This window comes from Dunckerocampus dactyliophorus, chromosome 3 (assembly GCF_027744805.1).
Source record: "Dunckerocampus dactyliophorus isolate RoL2022-P2 chromosome 3, RoL_Ddac_1.1, whole genome shotgun sequence".
Lineage (NCBI taxonomy): Eukaryota > Metazoa > Chordata > Actinopteri > Syngnathiformes > Syngnathidae > Dunckerocampus > Dunckerocampus dactyliophorus.
Window position 1 is genome coordinate 13,287,539 of NC_072821.1, and position 14,378 is coordinate 13,301,916.

At 41.9% G+C, this 14,378-nt stretch overlaps 1 protein-coding gene across 2 annotated transcripts in view; it reads left to right on the forward strand.

Annotated features, from left to right (window-relative positions):
- The window catches only part of zfhx3b (zinc finger homeobox 3b), a 339,235-nt gene that overhangs the window by 54,225 nt on the left and 270,632 nt on the right, over positions 1 to 14,378 (forward strand). Inside the window, exon 3 of one of the 2 annotated variants that reach the window (XM_054771463.1) lies at positions 12,455 to 12,574. The gene's annotated coding sequence lies outside the window, so the exon portion shown is untranslated. The remainder of the gene's footprint in view (positions 1 to 12,454; positions 12,575 to 14,378) is intronic. The other variant, XM_054771462.1, reaches the window with a different exon arrangement.

Sequence of the window (14,378 nt, forward strand, 5' to 3'; positions counted from 1 at the left end):
TACGCAAACTGAGGCAACATTGTGATGTCAATCAATGCTAGCCGAAAAACGGCAGACGCTAACCTAAGTTCCACTGTATTTGTGAACATAGTTGACTTGGTCACATATTAACGCATCTGTTCATCAATGTAGTGAGATATTTATTTTTAAAAATGGTCTAAGAACATGAGATAATGTTGCACATTTCTCCTGACACAAGCCAAAAAACTCTGTTCTACCCATCACAATTGCTGAAGCCCGAGTTTTTGAAAATCTGCACCCTGGCCGTTTTCCAAACGTTCTCTTTTTAAAGACAGAAACCTACAACCTCGTGGACGGGAGGCCAAAGCGCATAGAAAAATATCTGTATTTGTGTGGACATGGCCTTACTTAAAAAACAACAAAGGGATGTTATGATGACATTAATTGTTTTCTGGAGCCTGAAAACATAATTGTACGTTGACGTTTTCAGTGAAATCACCAAGAACAGTGTTCATGTCCAACTACTGGAACGCTAAGCTTGTCAAAAACATGAAGAGATAAATGTGTTGTTGTGTAGGCATACCCTTAAGAACATTCAGGCACATGCAGGCGGTGGTTATCCATGAAGGGGTACAATTGGTTACTTATTAATATCTAGTCACAGCTTTGGTAGGCATTTCAGACAGTCCCTGGATTTATATTTTAAAATTGTGCCGGTAATCTAATGTATTTATCAGCTAATCTAACCAGGTGTCATTTTTCGTCTGACGTTCAGTTTCCATGATATTCAATCTTGTGCAACAGCACAAGTTTATCTTGCACAGGAACATCTACAAGACATTTAATTGACCAGAAAACTAAAAAAGTAAGCCTATCTGTCTTCCACACTTCTCCTAAGTGTGTGTGATGCTTTATTGACGCTTTATTGATGTGTTTATTATTACCTATTATGGTTAACCTGCACGTGCTGATTTAATTTAGCACTTTTTAATTTAATTGACATTTATTATATGAAAGTATACTGTATTTACTGCCATTGTTTGTATTAATATTCAATTTATATGCATATAAAATGCAGACAAGATAACATCTTGTACTTGTGTATTTCAGATACAAAACAAAAGCCATGCATTGTGAGTATACTTCAAATCAACAATTAAAGTTGAGTCCATCTGATGACTTTGTGTTCTCTGACGGGAACCCCAGAGTGATCAGTGTTTTTCAGTCCTGCAGTCCTGTGGGAAACACTGAAATATGTAATATGCAACATTTCTGCATATGTTACATATGCATATTTGCTATTTGAGGGGGTGTTGGCTGAGGTAGACTCACAACACCTAAAAGTAAAAATTTAGCCTGGAGGGTTGTTGTATTTTTGCCACTTGGGTTTTATTGACTAAAGAAAATGATTAAATCAACCAAATCAATTCTATTTTTGTAAAAAAAAAAAAAAAATATATGCCCACCTGTAGCGCATTTCACAAATCAAGACACAGGTATGACAGGACAGCAGGGCTTCAAGCACAAAGCCATCCCATCTTTTATCTTGTCGTTCCACGGTTTGATCACATGACACTAGAAACGCGCCACTGTTTGTCTGCATATTGTTGCACATATTGGGTCGCAATCACTCCCAATTTGGGAAAATAAGCCTTTCACTACCAGCTGTAAAGCTGAACCGATCATTTGAGCCACACCTCATGAAGCTAGGCGGAGGAACGTGATGATCTGCGGTGTACTGTACACAGCCAATCGGTACACTGTAGAACGTGAACAGCTTTATACACTACAGTGACATCAGGTTCACAAATCCTAAAGCCAGTTCGCAGCTGATGTACGGTGAGAGTCTGGCAGGCCCACTTGTCCTGCACTGGGGTGCGCTTCTCTTTGTGCTGCAGAGGGCCTGCAGCGTGAGCATCATGGACTTCTAATCATACAGTAGCTGTGGGTACGTGTGTTTGGGTGGGGAATGGGCCCTATGTTCATTAGCACAGTCAAAACGCCTGCAGGCATAGACAGTGAAGGCGAACAGGGAGGGAGGGGCCGACTTGTATGGAAATGGACCAGTGTGCTGTAACTGTTCATCTGGTGTTGGCCTTTGAAGTGAGCTGTTCAACACTGCAGCCGGCCTTGTTCTTGATAATTGCCTAAATGATCTCCATGGAGCACCGAGTTGTGCTACAACCGAACTAATCCAGGGGCAACCCGCTGATTTGACTGAGAGCGCTTTGCTATGTCAATCTAACCACCCCTACCCGTCCCTCTACCAAACAACAGCCCATCTTCCATTCTGTATTGGCTGTTTATTAGGCTAACTCAGCAGGAGGTGTCATGGAAGTGATGTGAGGACTGGACGCCGAGGGGGGTGAGAGGTGGTTCTGTTTGTTGCGGGGAGGAGAGCCTCTATTCTCCCCGAGCTTAGCCACACGCTTAACTCCTTGACATCATACACTATGCTTGCCCCCATTGAAATGTAAATGAGCAGCAGCCCCGTTTGCAAATGATGCAGGAATAATTAGCCAGTAGCATTTAGCAACAACAATACACGCGGCTTATGAAAGCTGGGCTGTTTGCTGTTTGTCATACGGCTTGCTGGGTCAGACAAGGCCCATTCGCCTAGCAGAAGAGACACTGGTGGGACATCCAGAGTGTTTGGCCTCTTGAAGCCTCACCAGGGTTTTAAGAAGCCGGTGGAGCCTCGGGCCAAGAGCGCAGCCCAGATTGGAGACCTGTGAGCTGTGTGCTGAGGTCAGAGCACAGACTGAGGCACCCTGAGACCTGAGCTTTACATGTCCAGGAAGTAGAACGCATCACACAGGTCTGAGAACAATATGACCATTCAGATGCACTGAATTCATAGCAAACTCGAACACAGCACTTTTGTTGAAAATAAAATGGCCAATCACAATAAAGAATATTATTTTCAGGAAGTTGTCTCCAGATTTGAGCGAGGAAAAATAGATTACCATGTCCAATTTACATAAAAAGCCAGTGCTTCAAAGAAATGGGTGTCATTTAAGTATTCCTGTGCCAGGCACAATGAAGAGCCCCCACCCTTCTACTGTCCCAGGACGGGCCCAGTGCCTGGGTATCAGGTAGACTAAGGTCCCATATAAAAGCGGCCCCTATGAATTATAAATCATAGGCCACTGGAGCCACAGCCTGTGGGATACAGAGGGGGTAAGAGAGACCATATTCCCGGAACAAAGGACTGCCATGGGAGGGGTTGAGGCTGTGAGTTGACGTAGGAGGGTGTCATACAGTAAAAGTTTTTAAAAAATGACAATTTACTAGAGGGCTATCCTTTCATGCAAAAATAGCTATAACGAGCTTTCTTTACTCCCCAGTGTTGTGAGGCATAATTTCATTTGATGTCACCACAGACAAATCATGTGTCGTAAAAACATGCATTTATTGACAAACTAAGATGTCGAGTGAGTTAGATCTTAAACGGTACCGAGTGTTTCCTGTGCCATGGCCAGCCCACAACCACACAAGTCTCAAACATTTATACTGCGAATGAATGTTTTATTCATACTTATCTCAACTGCTGAATAGCCAATATCTAACTCAATGCAAGCTGAAGGAAATTGAAGCAGAAAAGATCAGGAGCCAGCAATGCCTTGTCAAGTAATAATTTCACAGAATTCACTTATTTGATGATGCGCCTTTAAACATTACACATACTGTACATTTTTTCAATATTTGCAAAATTTTCCAAAGTTACAACTGTAAAATCATATGGTTGCATTAGCATTTAATTTGTATTTAAAGTGTCTTTTCTCCATATTGCGCTTACATGAATGTATTGTGGCTTTTATTTCAGGGTTTTTTTCACTATTTGCCACTCTTAAGCTCATATTCAGTGATTCTCCCATTGGTCAGTTGGTTGCCGGCCCATCTCAGTCAGAGGTGATTGAATAAAAATATTTTTTTTCTAGTATTTTGGGAGGGGGCATGCTGATGAAAGGTTGATTGATACGCTGTCAAGCACTCTGTGATGGATTAAATTGTGTGTGCAGACGTTGCGGCCCTGGCCAGTCATGGCTGTTGCTGCCTTGTCCGCCAGCTACCGCTGCGGCAGCTTTGCGAAAATTTGATTTTCGCAGCTCAGAAACACATGGCAGACCCTTTCTCTCCGCTGCCTGACTTCCATTTAGTTTGAGAGTGCACAAGTGATTCTTTATTGGATGAAATCTGCGCCGGATTGGATAAAGTGTTAGAGCGCTGAGCCATCTATCACTATCACCGCCCCAGCTCCAGTTTCATTTTAAAAGAAAAGAATGGAAGCACAAAAAAACAGAAGAAGAAGAAAAACAGGCAGCTATAGGATGTTGGATATTTGAAAATTAACTGTGGCAAGGGGGAAAAATGATCTATCCTCCAACCGCTGAGCCTGTTTCCTCTGTTGCAGGATACTAAGTCTTCATGACTCACTAGCTTCCCCTTTTCACTTCTCTCATGATGTCTGCTCAACACTCTAGCTCCCACCTGTTCACACACTGCTACGCAAAACAACAACGCTATAGTATTAAACACAACCCTTTGGTGAAAATGATGTTGTGTATTCTTCTGCTAGGTGGCAGCAACAGCACATGCACACCTTTTAATTTAGGCACAGTAGACCCAACTATTGTGCTGCCAAAACACACTACCATAGAAATCAATGCTAAGTGTGAAGAGGGAAAGAAGATCCAAGGTTGCTGGAATACTTATAATAATTATAACTAATTCCTTCTCTGAGTAAAAAAATACACAGTATTTTTTGCCTTCAAAAATATATTTTAAAAGGATAATAGGGCATTCTGTTTTTCTATTGCTTCTACTAATGTTACCTATATTTGACACGGCTCTACTTGCAGTTGACATTAACAGGTGCTACCAAGTACTATGAGGTTTCTCTTACTTTGGGAATACCAAGCCTTTGCGTACATTTTCCAGTTAGCGTGTAATATGATGCATGTCTTGTCGTGTTGATAATACGCTGCGTGAGTCCAGCTGTATTTTTAGTATATTTTTAATGACAAAACAGGAACCGGAAGTCAGCTGCTTCATTTGGAATTCAAGAAATAACTCATGGCAAAACAGGAAGGTGGTGTCTGTGTTGATCTCGCTGCCATGTCGCGTCTTTTGAAACAGTAATGTCAAAATCACATCTTAAATGTGTATCTGTATATAAAACTATTAACATGTTCTCTATGAACATTTTTGGCTTCCTGGAACAGGTTACAGTAGTCCCTCATTTACAGCAGTTAATTGCTTCCAGACCCGACCGCGATAAACACATTTCAGCGATATAGGATTCAATGTTAGCAAATGAAATATTTTTGTAGTTCAAGCACAGAAAACCTGTTTATGACTTTGTAAATACGGCCTTGTAGACAGCCCATGAAATAACACCCCTATAGTCACCTTTACACTCCTGTTATTAACTGTTTACATCACATTGCGCAACTCTTTTGCTGCAGGGACTCGAGACGGCCGCTAGCTAACGAGCAAACCAGTTAGCCTCGAATCAATGTTTTGTGTCGTTACCTGCCGCCTAGGGACCGGAATACTACATACTACTTGTATTTCAATATGTTTTGACTAATAATATGCTATAGTCTACCACGAAACGATATGGCGAGTGAGCGATAATCGAACCATGATATTGCGAGGGACGACTGTAATTAGAGTTGCACGATTTCTTATGGGAAAATTGATTCAGTTAGCGTCCATTTCGGTTAGAGTCAGACCTCCATGACGCTAACCAAAGTTCCACTGTATAGCTCAAGAATAAAATGTATTTTCTGGCTTGAGCGATTCTGTAAAAAATGTGAATCACAATTTTCTGGCTTAGAATTGAGATCTTGATTCTCTGTTGTGTGTTTTTCACACATGCACACAAAGTTCAGGGCCATGTGCTTGCATTTTAAATAAATTGTTTCATTGTAATTATTATGGCTAGTACCGTTGTCTTGCTCTGCTCTACAGTCTTTCTGAAGTTCTTCATGGGAGGTCTCAGAAGGAGAGATGACAGGGGACTTTCTTGATAGAAAAGAAAGACATGGAACACTCATTACGCAGGTAATAAAGACAGATGAAAAGAAAAGTCAATTAATGAATGCGATTTGACCCATTGGATCACCATATCCCCAGCCGATGAATGATGGCCAGCGAGGCTCACCCGTAACGCCGGCCGTCAGTAGGGTGAATCATAGTAGTAGATCCAACTAGCTCTGGCTGGCCAGGCTCACTGGGGGGTGGGCAGAGCGAGGAGGAAGTTTTGTTTTGTTTTGTGCACTTCTGCCTCTGTTTTTTTGTTTGTTAGTGTTCTTTATTGTGAGTGCTGCGTTTAGTGAAGCAGCTTTTTCTGTTTTCACTCTTGTCTGTTTTACCACAAACTGAGTTGTGCAGCTGAAAAAAGTCCCTTACAATCCCTTACATGCAACGGCAAATAATGTTGACCCCCAACAAGATATCCCACCCTGTCAAGAGTCTACTGATGTTTGCTCATCAGTGTAGTGTTGCTTCTCACTCATTGACCTGTCCAGCCCACCTTGCTCTGAACCTGGGAATTAGTCAGGCTTGTTTGTTTGCTCACATCTGACCATTACTCTTCCATTCATTTTTAAACACCATCCCTCATGTCCCGCTATCCATCCATTAGTGGCCCACTGTAGGAGCCAAATGGCCATGAATTTACCTTGCGGCAATGCAGACGAGCCCATTGCAAGGAAGCAAGAGTAGATAAAAGATCCTGGCCAGCAAAACGCAGCAAAAAATTTGCAAGACTCTTATGTATTTCATTTTGCCTTACATAATTCATTTGGAAATGCATCTTGGATGATGTAAATCTGCTCAGAGGTACCCCCTATTCCAAGCCTTTACCCTCAAATGTCTCTGTGGTTGGAGTGTCCTGAGGCGCTTTGGACCTGGCAGCACCACACAACCCCCCCCACACACACACCCCCAACCCTCCCCAGCCTTAATAAATCATCACGAAGCAGAGCTGCACTTATCAAGCTGGTCAGAGACCTCTAACGAGCACGGGGAGCGTGACTCTGCACTGGCCCAGAAATATTTTATTAAGAGCACATTTAAACACACACTACTTATGATGTATGACCACATTGTGAGCCCTGTGGATCATATCTGCATCACAAATAAGCAAGGCTGAGACCGCAAACTGCACGTGAGATCCAAACACGACGGGATGCTGCTAAGCACCACCAGCTTACTCACCTTCTCTCAGGACTGTTCTAGTAGCCAAAGATGAACACCCTCCATGGAGAGCTTAGATTATTTCTGGGATCTTTATAGCTCCTATGGGGCTTTGTGACCTGCGACCTTACACTACAGTTATGACGGCCCTTCAGAGAAGAGAAAATGGTCACAAGCCAGAATTGGTTCATCTCCTTGACTAATGGTGCTCTGCTTCTTTACGGCCGCTCTGCACTTTATGTAGAAGCGGAACGAAAAGTGATGTGCTCATTTGCTTTTACCCTTTTATGGCCATTTGAAAAATAAAGACTTAAAAAAGGGTCCACAGTTTTTTATTTTTGTTTTTGAATGAAATATCAAGCAGATTTCTTACCTCCACATGTTCAGTTCACAGGTGGAATTCAGATGATGTAGCTTTTAAGTGAGCTACATATAAACATCTTGCATGCTCATGTAAAGCAGAAAGCTCTTGATTGAACACCACTGAGCGATCTTGTTCTATCTGACAGCTTAGTCAAATGAAGTACGTGTGGTGTTGATTGACAGCATTTTCTTCAGCATTGTGATAAACCGCCAATACTGAAGTTTTGGAAAAAGAAATGCTTTTGCTGTTGTATTTTCTGTCCTGTTCGTAGTAAGTAGTAGAAGGTGAGGCATATGCAGGTACAGTGGAGAAGAGAAAGAGATATCACAGGTTGAAGGCCTCTTTGGTACACACTGAATGTCATTAAAAAGCACCAGCTTTCAGCCATGAATCCACCATTCAGAAATACATGACCTCGGAATATGCACAGTACAAGTTTAATGCATCGCTTTCTGCTAAATAAGTTGGAAATTCACTTAAACCACCAAACAAAACTCTGTATGAGCAAGGACTCACTGACAAAGACAATAAAAGGCAAGAAAGTATTTCTTTTACGCTCATTTAAATCTCCAACATCCAAGATTGGGTTAGAGAAAAAATAGAATTACTTGGCTGTTTCATCTGACTTTTTTCTTCCCCTGTGAAGAAACAGAATGGATTAAAGATGACTGAAACCTGAAACCAAGCAACGGTTCGTACTTCTCTTTTCTTGCGTCTTCAACTTTTATTTTTAATGGAAAATCTGGCCTGAGCTCGTTTACTTGGAAACAGAGCCATATAAATGTTTCACAATTCAACATAAAAAAATAAAGTGGGAAGAAAATGGAACGGAAGGAGAAAAGGATAGGTAATGTGAGTGAGATTTTAATGTTAATAATTTATGAAGCAATCCCTCAATCTACCTTTTCTCTCTGTTGACTGGCGTTTGATGAAGATACCGCATTTCGCACTTCAGCTAGGTCAAAAAGGTGTGGGCTGGTAGACATACTACACTTCATCAATCGATTCATCGCTCATAGGTTGCTCTCGACCCCCTGAATCTTAATTCCAACACATTTTCAACAGTTCTTCGCTCCCAACTTGTTTGGGAACGATGAGGTGTGTCCACTGCAAATTCTCACCACAAGGCCTGGAAATCAAGCAACACGTCTACAAAGAGATCCTGCAGCGTTTTCTTCGTTCAGTGCGTGAGTAGAGGCGAGAGTTGTGGCAGGAAAACTGGTGGCTGCTTCAACATGAGAACATGTTCAACATGAGATATATATATATATATATATACATATATATATTTCTATCTATATATACATACACACACACACACATACTGTATATATACAAATACATGCATACAATATACAGTATATACAGTATATACAGTATATATATATATATATATATATATATATATATATCTATTGAATTATGTATTATTTTAACCTGTAATCATTTTTGTGATAAAATTGATGAATGGCTTGCTGGATAAAAATGTTTCTACAAAGCAAGCAAGGAAGGAGTTGTAATAAACACCTTACCTGAATAGACCCCTGGTGCTCTCTGCAGTTGAGCAAATAAACCACTCAGACCCCACAGACCACACCAGCCCAGGACAACCACATCTTCCGCTTGTTATAGAATCAAAACTAGCCCGTAAAACCTTGTGGATTCAGTTTTATCATTTAAATGTAATGCCATTCAACTTATCTTACATCTTTGTGTACACCCTTTGCCTAGCTGTCAGTGGCAACAGCTAGCTAGCTTGCTAGCTAGAGTTATCCGCCTAGCTTCTTGTCTTCGGACTCCAAATGTGACTTTTTACCACAGTGACATTATGTTTTTAGAACCAACAAGCAATGTGGTTAGTTTGGAGCTGTTTTTTGTCCCACGGGAAACCTACAAGTGGATATCTTGTCCATGGGGTACGTAGTAACTTTTTAAAGTGTCGCTGAACAATTTTGCTCTCTTATTGTCATACTAATTACCGTAATTTCCAGTGTATAAGCCGCTACTTTTTTCGTAAACTTTGAACCCTGCAGCTTATACAGCGGTGCGGCTAATTTATGGCTAAATTCTAGTCTCGTGACATCTCCTTTACTTCAGAACTGCCACTAATTGTTTAAATACTGTGCCGCTCACAAGTGAGTGAGGAAACAGGAACCATCCATCCATTTTCTATGCCGCTTCTCCTCATTAGGGTCGCGGGGGCATGCTGGAGCGTATCCCAGCTGACTTCGGGCGACAGGCGGGGTACACCCTGGACTGGTTGCCTGCCAATCGCAGGGCACATATAGACAAACAATCATTCACACTCACATTCATACCTAAGGACAATTTAGTGTCACCAATTAACCTCACCTGCATGTGTTTTGGAATGTGGGAGGAAGCAGGAGTACCCGGAGAAAACCCATGCGCACACGGGGAGAACATGCAAACTCCACACAGAAATGCCCAAGGGAGAATCGAACCCTTCTCGATCTCCAGGCTGTTACTGTGTTGGCCAACGTGCTAACCACTAGACCACCGTGCGGCCCAAAACAGGAACCAATCACGAGCTATCGGTGCACTCACGACGAGCTTGTCAACCCACTGGAAATCGCAGGAGGTCATTATATGTCACAATATAACACTCAAGGTGTCATCTTGGGAATAACACTAAACTCATCACACAGCAACTTAACCCTCAAAATGTACATTATACCTGAGAAATATACAAACATGTATCAATACAAGTCCAAAATGAATAAAATAACTCTTTTAAAGTTTTCCCATAATGCATTGCATCTAAGCAACACATTCATTGGATGTATTCAGAATATAGTACTCCAAAACATGCATCAAATTAATTGTGATTGTGTCAAATAGTACAAAAATTGTTTCACACAAATAAAGGCGGGAAAAAGACAATCCACTCCAAAGTTTATTTTTTAGTAATTATCTGTTTGCTAGGGGTCCTTGGAAAACGGTACCCCTTGCCAATGCCACATAAATAAATTTAAAAATTTACAGTTAATGTGATCTCACTCATGGCTGATTGGAATCGGCAGCATAAAACCCTGATTGGACCATCCCCAGTCATAGACAATGAAGACATAATGGCTGCATTGTATCGATGGCATTTTGAATACACAAAGGTACCATGACATTCCGAGATCCTGAGCCCAGTGTTGTGCCAATCATCCACGAGCATCACCTCATATTGTACCATGATAACGCAGGGTCCCATCTTGCTCCCATGGGAGCAAAAACAAAAATGTGTCATTTATATTTTTGTTTAAAGCAGCTTGACTTACTGCACATTTACTGTTTTGTGTTGACAATATTATTTTGCGAGTTACTCCGTGGTTACCAACCCTAAATTCAGGCTTCATATTAGTACTTTAGTGAGTATAGCGTAGGGGTGATATCCATTTTTGGTGCGTTTGTGTGAGAATGTGAGAAAATCTGAATTTGGTGTTTAAGTTTAGTGACAAAAACTGAACAAGGCTGAGAATGCGGAAAAGATCACAAAGAAATCCCTCTGATGTCCTTTTAAGTTGTGGCCCAACATGTACAGCAACATAGCCGGTCAAACCCACAAACCATCCCTCCCAGGGCTCTGCAAGAGGCTTTCTCTCTTCCAAGGCTCCACTTGGCCACAGTTTCTTTCCACCCCAGTTATCACACACGCTCTGTGGTCAACACTTGTGTGTTGACATTGTGTTTGAGGAAGCCTTCTGTGATAATTCCCTCGTATTGATCAGGTATCTGTGATGATAGCTGCTGGGAATGCGACCTGAATTCAATGTGATTGCTAATAGAGGATAGAGGATACCACGATGGGGGTGAGGGTGTCGAGGCCCGGGGTTCACCAGAGGTGAAGGGCCCTCCTTCCCATCTGTAGTCTTGGGAGTCAAGTTCAGCCAAGGGGTCTATGAGGGACTGGAGGTCTGGGCGCCGTGTCCATCTGGATCAATCTGCATAGTGGGCCAGGAAGACTAACACAGCCTGGAGATGATGGCTGAAGTGGGGATGCTTGATTTGGGAAATGTGATTTCCCTAAGCTATAGAGAACTCAACTGCTGGCCTTTATATTTGCTTAATGCAATGCAAATTGATTTTCAACATCATCATTGCTGCCTATATCTCCCTGGTTTCATGTTTATTTGACTTAAAGTATAAATGTAATGGAGGGCTGCAGTCAAATATTTAACTCAAATAAGATATGTTGAAATAAGTGATGTTGAATATTTAATTTGGAAACGTGTACACAACTGTCACATTAATATTTTTGCTGACTAGTGTTGTGTTTGCCATGGGATGTATGGTGTGTGTGTGTGTGTGTGTGTGTGTGTATGTAAAAAAGGTATTCATGAGATTAGCCTGCACCCAGTCCTCCCCAAAGGTTCAGGGGCCACACTGCTGCTGCTCATATGCATCTCTTTTATAGTCCATTGTGTATAGTCACCATCCTCTCCCCTTGTCCCTGCTAGACGTTTGACCTTTTTTATTTGTCTGTCCATTTTCAGCTGCTTCACAAGCTAACACGAATTAGACAGTGAACAGATGTGCGGATAGCCGTCAGTAAATGCTAATGAGGGCCTCAATCAGCCTGGGTGATGAAACACAAAAAAAGCGTGGCGCGCTTTCATCATTCTTTTTGTGTTAGCTCAAATGCTAAGTCACCTCGAAGCTTGTGTGCATCTCTTGACATGTAAGGGCGTGCACGTGATGGTGCGTTTGACTATTGGTGTCCCCCGGGTTACGCAAAGCGTGCTGCTCTGCTGACAGTTCCCCCTCTTGTCGCTGCAGAGGCCTCTGTGTGTGCGATCAATCTCACGTGAGCCAGTCGTGGTGTGGGCCCAGCACTGGATCTGACTCCCTCTCTTTTCTCCTCTCTCCTACCGCTCTCCTCCATCCATCCTTGGCTTCGCTCCGACTGTGGGACAGTAGGAGTATCACCTCTGGAGAGAAGGCGCCACAACCAGCTTCTTTCCAGGGGGATAATTAACACAAGCTACCACTAGGCCGCATGGATGTCTGACCCCGCCATTGCTCTGCTCCAAACGGGTATGTCGCCCTTCTTCTGTTTTTTAACAACTGTGTTTTGCTGACTGATTTGCTGACCAGCACCCACTCACACTTTCACTTTCTCCACTCTTCCCTTCTCTCTCCTTCTCCCTCTCTCTCTCTCTGTCTCTCTCTCTCTCTTTCTCTCTCTCACACACACACACACACACACACACACACTCTCTCTCTCTCTTTCTCTCCCTCTCTCTTTCTCACACAAACACACACACACACACACACAGGCAGGCTACTGTGTAACTTTTAATAGTGTTTGCTTGAGCGAGGAAACCTCTTGATGTACATTGTGTGGGTTTGCAGGTTTACAGGTGTAGACTTAGAGAGACATGTTTTGTGCTCTGAGGTGGCAAATGTCATGTTTTTGAAGTACAAGTGGGTTGTCTTTACTGCTCTGGGCTGTACGAGGTGCTTCTGCACCTCTGATCGACTCTTTCAAAGGTTACCGCGTTTCTCTCTTCTGTGATTTTTATGTATTTGATGTGCGATTCCTTGCTGAGAAAAGAAGTGGTGGGAAAAAAAACCCAAAACAAAATGTGTGAACAACAGTGATGATTGTGAGGCAGTTAAATCTGTCTGACGGCTTTTCAACATTTGTGCATTCTACCTCGAGGTGAATCCGGAAATTTTACATTTTCAATCATAACAACTTGTTTGGAATATGTTGACCTGGCACGTGACATCTAGGTCACGGCACGTCAGCAGTTACTAAACAGATTATCATGGCTACAACTGGCTTGATTTAATATATAACAAACCTGACTTAGGAAGCACTAATTAATGCATGTTTACAAATTGGCTACTTTAATGTTCACATAAACTCACTTGACACTTTTTAGATGCACTTAAACAATTTAATCATATCAATGAATAATTAATATCAATAATTAATATAATATAAACAATCTCAGAGCTGTTGCTTTCTACATTTAAAAGACGCTGGTTTTAAATTGACACTGTCAGAGATGTATTTACTGTCCAATCTGTTATTTATTGCAGTTGGACTTTGCAGTGGCGTAGAGCTGCACTGTATCTGTATTTGAAGACTTTGCACAATTTTGCCCCTCTCCTGTTGCTAATTCACAATATTCATAGTATTAGAAACACCTGCCATTGGTTTTGAATGTTTTTTTTCATCATTCTGTAGTATTAACAGACTGAGTCCTGTTGGCATGCAGCTCCTTCACAGATTGGCAAAAAGAGGAAAAGGCGTGTCCTGGAAATGCCACTATCATTTTTCAACGAGAAGGGTCAGCAGTGGAATTTATGGCAAGCAGGCTCTGCCCAAAAACACTTCACAGGAAGGAGGGGGTTCATTTACAGAATAAAATGACCGCTTCTCTGAAATCGTAACCTTTTCCTTCTTTAGCACTATCCAATGTGTTCAAACATCATCAGTCAATGTGCTGTATTATATTTTATTATATACAGTGTTGTACATTTCCTTTATTAGATGAGGCTAAGTGGCCCATTAAGAATTTGTTCTAAACTTAATTTACATGTTCATATCCAGCAAAGCAGGAGGTTAATGGCTGACAAATTAACCCCTGCAGCATTATCTTACAAATGGCCTGCAGCATATGATAACCTATAATCAATATCACCAATTATGTGTCAGGCAGAGGCTATTGGCCGTGACCTGGCTCTCATGAAGAGACCTTCTAAAGGAAACTGGATCTCTTATTCGTGTCCACATTTCGAGGATGTCTTGCCCTTCTGATGTCATTACACACACCTGGGACCACCTAGCTTGCTAGTCCACGCCTCCATCCTCTGCTCACCCCTTTCA